This window comes from Littorina saxatilis, linkage group LG15 (genome assembly GCF_037325665.1).
Source record: "Littorina saxatilis isolate snail1 linkage group LG15, US_GU_Lsax_2.0, whole genome shotgun sequence".
NCBI lineage: Eukaryota > Metazoa > Mollusca > Gastropoda > Littorinimorpha > Littorinidae > Littorina > Littorina saxatilis.
Window position 1 is genome coordinate 13,188,165 of NC_090259.1, and position 10,000 is coordinate 13,198,164.

The following is a 10,000-nucleotide window of genomic DNA, read 5'->3' on the forward strand; positions in this document are numbered from 1 at the left end:
AGTGTTACATGCTGATTTAAGAGCATCTCCTATGTCCCTATCAAATGCAAGGACAGCCTCTTTACCCTGCGTGGTTGAAACAAGATCAGGCACAGCTGATAGGAGCTTTTCTCCAAGTCTTGTTGTATGCACATAGGGATCTTTCAAACCAAGATCTGCTAAACGTGAGATGTACAGCTGATAGGAGCTTTTCTCCAAGTCTTGTTGTATGCACATAGGGATCTTTCAAACCAAGATCTGCTAAACGTGAGATGTACAGCTGATAGGAGCTTTTCTCCAAGTCTTGTTGTATGCACATATGAATCTTTCAAACCAAGATCTGCTAAACGTGAGATGTACAGCTGGCAGATGTGTGACATTGTGAAAACGGGTGCTGTTTCTGGCTTGTCTCGGAAGTATTCAATGTATGCAACAAGTTCTGCAAAAGCAACATCTTTGATCCTCTGGTCCCCATCTGCCTCCACATTGTTCAGATGTAACTTTGGTTCTCGCCTGAAAAAGGCATTCATACATTTCTTGTGGTATTTTGCTTCAGTTGCTACCATATCACCAGGCGCAAGCTTCCTAAGGACAAGCTGGTCATTGATAAGTTTAGCATGGTTACGGACTTTGGTATCCACTGGAATTGTTGACACGCTATGAAACCCTGCACTTCCGGGTGGTTCATCGCAGAAAAAGCACACATTGTTGATACAGTCAGAAGAAACAGTCGACTTCCGAGTTTTAGCAGGACTCACCGATACTTCATCCAATTTTCTCTTCCGTGTGCTACTTACTTTCGTTCTGCAAGACTTATGCCACGAAGCACTATGCGCTTTAAAAGCATTCTCCAGTCCATGTCCTTCGTCCAATAGTTCCAGTGATACAGGGATCGGTAACTCTCCAAGACTTTGAAATTGTGTAAGGTTTTCAGCCACATATTTGTAACCTACACCGTCCTTCTTAGCTGGGCAAATGAGTGGCTCTTTTGAACTAATTTGACACAACGCACATAGATTCCAGTCAATAACCACCTTTTTGTTAGCAGGTTTTCCATGTTTACTGAAATGATCAAGACGTTGATACTTTCTTGACATGTTTTGCTTAGTTCCTGTTTATTTGTAGAGTTTCACATGGCGTCTCTGCAATCCAAAAGTGACAACATAGACAATTAAAACACCTTTTCCTATGTTGTGAATAACAATGTGACAGCAGATAACTCTCTCTCTCTCTCTCTCTCTCTCTCTCTCTCTCTCTCTCTCTCTCTCTCTCTCTCTCTCTCTCTCTCTCTCTGGTACGCATGCGCGCACACATAAGCATTTGCAGACATATTCTGATAGTCATTTATGACTTTAACGGTTTTATTTAAGAAAATTCGCCGAATTTGTAAAAACAAAAAACAATAGAGAAATGTTAACATTCGAGCTTGTTTTGACACAAATGGCTTCCCATACTTTTTTCCACAGACTGCGCAGATCTAGCAGTGCAGAAACACATAGAGTACATTTTTCAGACATTGAACACGTACGATTAGTGGTATATTCCAGAAGTAAGCTTACAAAGCAGATACATTATTCCCTGCCTGAATCTTTATGTCTGAATGGCCTTTTCTCTTTGAAAAAGTACACGTGCTATCCTGCTATCGAACACAAGTTGCGATCAAAGCAACGGCATGCATCGATCACATTTAATCCATCCGACCATATCAGGATAAAGAATACATTCATTTAATAAGGACTTGTACATTCTTTTAATGTCATCTATATATATATACGACTTGTGTCTGTGTGTCTGTGTGTCTGTGTGTCTGTGTGTGAGTTCGCGATGCACGGCCAAAGTTCTCGATGGATCTGCTTCAAATTTGGTGGGCATATTCAGGTAGACCCGGTACAGGACACAACCTGGTCGATATTTCAACACGTGCTCTCAGCGCGCAGCGCTGAACCGATTTTGGTTCCACCTCAGCTATTTTGGTTCCACCTCAGCTACCCGGGCCCCCATACCGACACACCAAAGCCAAAGTTCTCGGTGGATCTTTTTCAAATTTGGACACCGTATTCAGCTACACCCCGGACACAATATCATCGATGCGATATTTCAACACGTGCTCTCAGCGCGCAGCGCTGAATCGATTTTGGTTTTTGTGTTCATTTCACCATTATAAGTAACTCTTCCTTATCTTCTCATATTCTCCAGGTTTTCAGCGTTTACCTCCCTTCCTTCGTATGGTGCACTATAGTGTGAGTGGAGCGTCTTCGGATATTCCCGGCGTTCTGTTACTGTTACTATTTTTAGAAGGTCAACGCAGTGTCCAGAACGTAAATTGGACCCGTAAATTATCCTCACTGTAAAAGTGCAAAGGTCGAATCAATTTATAGCCACGCGAAAAATACACTGTCATCTATCTCTCTATAGATACGGCTTCTCTGTGTTTTTGTGTGTGTGTGTGTGTGTGTGTGTGTGTGTGTGTGTCTATGTGAGCAACACCTGTGCATTGTTCAGTTCTGTTTGTGATGTGGTCTGGCGGCTTTTGTGTAAATTTATGTACTGGCCTTCCTTTGAGAAGCCATAACTTGCTCAGTCCTGTTTGAGTGGAGTTCGCCCCCAAAGGTGATTAACACGGTTACATTCGTCGACAAGGATGGGACTCGATATGGTCAGGAATGGCATTATGGCCACTGAATCATTTTCGTGCTGTTCCCATTCCACGAATCTGGGAGGGACCTAAGCTTGGCGGGTCCATTGTTCGGACCCGGCGAAGCCGGCGTACGGCTCTAAGTACTTCTTCCCGGCGAAGCCGGCTACCCGGCGAAGCGGGTATTCATTCTAGTATATATATATATATCCCATGACCTCCCTTCTTTGTCTCTGTTACTTCAGTATGGGTATATATGTTGTATTTTTATAGCTCAATAAATACATCATGGACTCAAAAAAATATATGATAGTGCAGATTCCGATTTGGGCGAAGAACTACTTTGCTCCCGACCTTTGACCTCGCGCCGAACAATGTGACACATTTGTATGAAGTTCCAAAATCGTATTGCACGGCTCAGAAAACCATATCAGTTGCACGCAAAAATGAATCTCAGAACTGATCTGATGTATGAGATGCAATAAGCAAACGTTTCTTTCATTATGAAAGCAATGCAGGTGGGAAAAAACGAACATTCAACTTACAAGATAACCAGATGCTAGCGAACCAAAACAAAAACACGAGTACCCTCCCCTTGCTTCGTTAGCAGACGACTTTTGAGAATCTGTCAGACCGTCCTTACCTGGCACGGTTGGGCTTCGCTATCATCAGCTGTTTCACGTGTTTTGCGAGCAAGTCTACTCTTTTGCCTGGCTCTGCAGTAAGTCCACATTGGCGATGAAGGTATCTAAGAACTTAACATGTGTGTATTTTTCCGTAATCCAGTCATATTCTTTCAAAATGCAATCAAGCGGCGGTGACAGACTTGGGTCCTGTTTTCATCGCATCAATACCAGTTTAGGTTCATGCAAACACACTCGCAAAACAGTTTATCATGTAGATACATTTCAAATAGGGAGCAAATGGTTAAATCTACATATGTGTTCCCTAAAATTTGCTTCTCTGTCAATAAGACTAATTGTATAATAATGCGTTCGAAAAAAACAACGTGGAATCGATTCTGAATCGAGTCGAGTAAGCCAAATGGGGGCCAAACCGGTTTCCCCGTTCCGCCGACCTGAAACGCAAAAGAATTGTGCGCTTCAACTAAATGGATTTCTATACGACTTCATTACTTTCTTGCAACTTATGAACCTTTACTTAACGCTTTTAAACGGTCTGAAAGTAGTGTTACCGCGTACTTATAGATGCACTCATTCGTTTTATTTTTTCAGCGACGGTCACTTAGTTTAAGGTTGCAAAAAGGCCATGTCTCGCTGAAAACACTGTTTCACACTCCACAGATCGCAAAAGTGCCGCTAGTAGTCTACACTTTGTGTTTGATGGTAGAATGGGATATACAGATTACAACACTCGTGGTTTTTTATATGGCTTGTATTTCAGTCAAGACCCAGCGGGAATATCAATCGAGAGCCACTCGCCAAAGGCTCGTGTCTCCCGATGATATTCATCCGCTGGGTCTTGACTGAAATACAAGCCATATAAAAAACCACTCGTGTTGTAACCTATACATATATATATATACGACTTGTGTCTGTCTGTGTGTGTGTGTGTGTGTGTGTGTGGTTGTGCGCGATGCACGGCCAAAGTTCTCGATGGATCTGCTTCAAATTTGGTGGGCATATTCAGGTACACCCGGGACAGGACACGACCTGGTCGATATTTCAATACGTGCTCTCAGCGCGCAGCGCTGAACCGATTTTGGTTCCACCTCAGCTACCCGGGCCCCCATACCGACACACCAAAGCCAAAGTTCTCGGTGGATCTTTTTCAAATTTGGACACCGTATTCAGCTACACCCCGGACACAATATCATCGATGAGATATTTCAACACGTGCTCTCAGCGCGCAGCACTGAACCGATTTTGGGTTTTCTGTTCATTTCACCATTCCCAGTAACTCTTCCTTATCTTCTCCATGTTTTCAGCGTTTACCTCCCTTCCTTCGTATGGTGCACTATAGTATGAGGGGGCATCTTCGGATATTCCCGGCGTTCTGTTACTATTTTTAGAAGGTCACCGCAGTGTCCAGAACGTAAATTGGACCCGTAAATTATCCTCACTGTAAAAGTGCAAAGGTCGAATCAATTTATAGCCACGCGAAAAATACACTGTCATCTATCTCTCTATATATACGGCTTCTCTGTGTTTGTGTGTGTGTGTATGTGTGTGTGTGTGTGTCTCTCTCTCTATGTGGGCAACACCTGTGGATTGTTCAGTTCTGTTTGTGATGTGGTCTGGCGGCTTTTGTGTATTTGTATGTACTGGCCTTCCTTTGAGAAGCCATAACAGTTCAAAAGGGCTTAGAGATAAGCTCTAAATTGCTCAATCCTGTTTGAGTGGAGTTCGCCTCCAAAGGTGATTAACACGGTTACATTCGTCGACAAGGATGGGACTCGATATGGTCAGGAATGGCATTATGGCCACTGAATCATTTTCGTGCTGTTCCCATTCCACGAATCTGGGGAGGGGGGGGGGGGGGGGGCCTAAGCTTGGCGGGTCCATTGTTCGGACCCGGCAAAGCCGGCGTACGGCTCTAAGTACTTCTTCCCGGCGAAGCCGGCTACCCGGCGAAGCGGGTATTCCTCTAGTACATAATACATTTCTATAGTAAAACCCAGTAATATACTTACAGTCTTCAGACGAAGGCGTGCTCTTTAGCAATTCACAGGCTGGCGCGATGGTAAACATCCGGTGACATGTCCGGTGCGTTTCTTTTTTGCACCCCCGGTGCAGATGAACTGTTTTGAGATTTTCGACTTTTTTGATACTTAGTTTTATATTTTTGAATGTGAAGGAGTCGGTTAAATGGTTAAAGAAATCACTCTATGTTATGCAAGAAAAACACAATGTTGCTCACGCAGTTTGTTATGCCACTTTCTTAGCTTTTGTCTTTGGCTTTGGCACAGCTGCTTTGAACGTCAATAAGAACCCCTCTTTGATGTATTGCGTGTAATTACTGCTTAGTAGCCAAGTTGGTCAAAATTCATGATACTTCATTCATAACAGATTCTTGTTGGCAATAAACGTCGAGATTCGCAAAATGTGTTCGGTCAATTATTTCAGCACGGTCACAGCAATGTTCGACACCGGTGGAGCAGTAAGTTCCTTACTATGGCCAATCATGTTAGTCAAAAGTGAGCAACCAACTACTTTGACTGGCCACAACGGCCACCACAGCGCTCCCAAATAATGTTTCTGACGCTAATATTGAACTGTACTGTGGAGCCCGTCTTCTGAACCACAGGGTTTGCTTTGCCTAAAATGTGCAGCATTAAATTCCTTATCGCCTAAGCTATTACAAGCAGTGCACATTCTATTGATTAGTCTCGTCATAGCGTGTCACGTGATCAGGCCAGGGCCGCGAACAGGAGACTAACACTATGGAAAGCCGTTTGACTCATAACCTATACGCGCGTAATAAATAATTCATACGCAAGTAATAAATAATTCATACGCGCGTAAGAAATGATTCATACGCGCGTACTAAATAATTAATACGCGCGTAATGATTGATTCATACACGTGTAATAAATAATTCATACACGTGTAAGAAATGATTAAATACACGTGTAATAAATAATTACACGTGTATTTAAACATTTCTTACACGCGCATGAAATGTTAATTACACGTGTATTTAATCATTTCTTACACGAGTATGAAATATTTATTACACGTGTATTTAATCATTATGCTATTCCATAGCATAAGAAACAAGTCGCGTAAGGCGAAAATACAATATTTAGTCAAGTAGCTGTCGAACTCACAGAATGAAACTGAACGCAACGCAACGCAGCAAGACCGTATACTCGTAGCATCGTCACTCCACCGCCCGTGGCAAAGGCAGTGCCCGTGGAATTGACAAGAAGAGCGGGGTATTCGTTGCGCTAAGAAGGATAGCACGCTTTTCTGTACCTATCTTCGTTTTAACTTTCTGAGCGTGTTTTTAATCCAAACATATCATATCTATATATTTTTGGAATCAGGAACCGACAAGGAATAAGAAAAAAATTTGATAATAATTTTTATATATTTAATTTTCAGAGCTTGTTTTTAATCCGAATATAACATATTTATATGTTTTTGGAATCAGCACATGATGGAGAATAAGATAAACGTAAATTTGGATCGTTTTATAAATTTTTATTTTTTTTTACAATTTTCAGATTTTTAATGACCAAAGTCATTAATTAATTTTTAAGCCACCAAGCTGAAATGCAATACCGAACCCCGGGCTTCGTCGAAGATTACTTGACCAAAATTTCAACCAATTTGGTTGAAAAATGAGGGCGTGACAGTGCCGCCTCAACTTTCACGAAAAGCCGGATATGACGTCATCAAAGACATTTATCAAAAAAATGAAAAAAACGTTCGGGGATTTCATACCCAGGAACTCTCATGTCAAATTTCATAAAGATCGGTCCAGTAGTTTAGTCTGAATCGCTCTACACACACACACACACACAGACGCACATACACCACGACCCTCGTTTCGATTCCCCCTCGATGTTAAAATATTTAGTCAAAACTTGACTAAATATAAAAAGATAAATTACACGTGCAATAAGAAATAAATACACGTGTATTAATCATTTATTACGCGTGTATTTATGTTTTATTACACGTGTAATGGTTATGAGCCAAACGGCTTTCCATATAACACACACACTGCTGGCCGTGCAGAGATCGCCAGAGTGTCACTGTGACACTGCGTATGGATCAGTCAAGTCTGTATAGCTGTTTCATTCAGTTTGTTCGGTAAGTTTCATTTCTACGCTTCATGTTGTCGATCAGGTAAACACGTCGTGATACCGCGTACTGCCTGTCAAAACTAAATCAGTCAGCGGGAAAATGTAGGTGTTATTTAACCTTTAGCAGTGTCTGTGTTGTCCCTGTGCAGCTATTTTCGGTTTCCCTTTCCCAGAAATGTCGACCAATTACACTGTAGGCTACATCTGGCTACCTGCGCTGAACAAAGAACACGATTGAACATCGTGCACTGGTGATACTTTCGTCGTGTTACATGTTTGTGACTGCTTCATGATTAAAACTGTCGGCATGATTTACTTTGGTGAAATGGACTTGGAAGTTTAGCACACACATTGATTTCTCTGTGTCTGTGTGCATCGCTTCACTTCCTGGTTGATTCAAGGGAGGCAACTAATCCCCTTGGCATGTCAGGCCTAGTTGTCGTTGGTGCAAGTTGTCTCTCTTAGACCAGTGTAAGTACTGAAGTAGCAGCTCATGTCCATATTTTTCTTTCACCTGCAGTCCACTCCACACCTGCTAGTAATAAGAGGACGACGCATGTTCTTGTGTTAAACAAACCAGATTTATTTCAAATTAAGTTTACGCTCTCAAGTCTGCATTTTGTGCCTATTTTGTATGTGCTTAATATTTTTTGTAACAGTCTGTTCTGTGTAGCTTGTTGCTGCATGTGCACGATGTAGAGAATTGTTATATATTCCTTTGAAGATGTCAGTGTGTGTGTGTGTGTGTGTGTGTGTGTGTGTGTGTGTGTGTGTGTGTGTGTGTGTTCAGACAAAACCACAACAAAAACAGCAGCAGCTAAAAACATCCACAATAGCATTCAAACATACTCAAGTACAGGCTGATAAGCAGACAGACATGCGCACATTGAGAAAATATTTAGATAACCCGCAAGAGAAAGGCGTTTGAGTTGTTTTTTTTGCGTTTATATATTGGGTGGTTTTTGTGTGGTTTAAAAAAAAAATGTTTTGGGGGGGGGGGGGAGGTTGGGGTTGGGGGAGGGGGGGGAGGGAGGATTTACTGACTGATATTTATCTAAGTATAACAGATTTCAGAATACAGTAGTTTGAAATGTGACAGTGACTAAAAATCATTCAGAACCAAACCAAAGATGATGCCGAAAAAAAAGGAATGCATAGGATAGCATTGTTAGAAATGGTGATATCAGGTCAGTTGAAATGTATGATGTACATTGTGTGTGTAGACAGGATTTCTTGTCTTTTCTTCTTCCACTCATGTGCACTTCCTGTTGCAGGGTGCAAACACAGCGATCACCATGGCAACGGCAGCTGTAACGACCGCAGCACCCAGTGACATGGAGTGTACAGTATGTCATGAACATTTCACACTTCCCAGAATCCTCCCTTGCGGCCATCTTCTGTGTCGGGACTGTCTGGTCACGTGGTTAAACGCACAACCGGAAGCCAACTGTCCCCTGTGCAGGTGTGAAATCGTGGATCCCAAGCAGCACAAGGGTAAGAGCTTTGAAGACATCGCTGACGGGTTTCCGTGTGACTTTGCGATGGCGGCCTTGGTTGAAGCGGACCGTGTGCTTTCTAAGCAACACGAGTGTTGTGTGTGTGTCAACAAGGCGGCGGTGGATGTCTGTATCAACTGTTCCGACATGTTCTGCCAAATGTGCAGCACATTGCACAAGAAACAGTCAGCAACCAAACGTCACACGATTGAAAGCCTGAGCTCCCTGACGGCGGAAACACTGGCCGCTAAGCGCCCCGCCACCTGTCAAGTCCATGACGACGAAGTGTCCAAACTGTACTGCCCCACGCACGGCGTTTCCATCTGCTTGTATTGCGCCACCGCGGACCACCGCCAGTGCCCGGATGTGACGAAACTGGAGAGCAAAATGGCTGAGGCGCGTTTCGCGCTGGCCGACCTAGCGGCCATTTTGAGTAGGGGAGAGAGAGAACTGGCAGAAGCCATCGCAGGACTGGACAAGGACATCCTGGAGATTGACAAACGCACCCAGGTCATTGTTGCTGAGGTAGAGGCGGCCTGCGATCGCTTGGAGAAATCCGTAAAGGAGTGTCGTCATCGTCTGAGAGAGCTCGCATTCAGCACGAGCTGTGACGTCAAGGACAAAGTGATCCAAGTAAAGACAATCTTTGTGCAGCGAAAAGGCAAGGTGACCACACACAGAGTCATAGTGCAGCGTGCTGAAGGCTTTCCCACACTCGGCTCTCTCGGCAAAATGGCGTCACAAATGGGGACTCGCGTTCACGACCTTGACCTTACATCCACCTTGCCGCCAGATGTCAAGGACATCTCTATGGTGACCGTTGACGCACAAGCTGTGTCACGCATTGTACAGGAGCTGTCAACGTTGCGCCTGGTACATGTACAGGTACGTAGAACTCAATAAAAGCAGCTTTTTTTCAACCTTAATTTTCTAGTTCAAACAGGTATGCTTGGTTATTTTTGGAATTGTAAAGGTTTTTTGGGGAGTTTGCTGGTTTTTCCAGCACCAATTTGTAAAACAGAAGCGTGAGATAGAGCGCTCACTCACACAGCTGATTGTCTGCTAAGTATTCACTTAAAGTGCTTACACCCATAGCAGCAAATGTAACACAGTGAT

The 10,000-nt window shown here is 43.2% G+C and overlaps 1 protein-coding gene and 1 long non-coding RNA gene across 12 annotated transcripts in view; one reads left to right on the top strand and one right to left on the bottom strand.

Annotated features, from left to right (window-relative positions):
* The window catches only part of LOC138948610 (neuralized-like protein 4), a 197,164-nt gene that overhangs the window by 105,638 nt on the left and 81,526 nt on the right, over positions 1-10,000 (top strand). The window lies entirely within an intron of this gene.
* The window catches only part of LOC138948617 (uncharacterized), a 148,540-nt gene that overhangs the window by 75,829 nt on the left and 62,711 nt on the right, over positions 1-10,000 (bottom strand). The window lies entirely within an intron of this gene.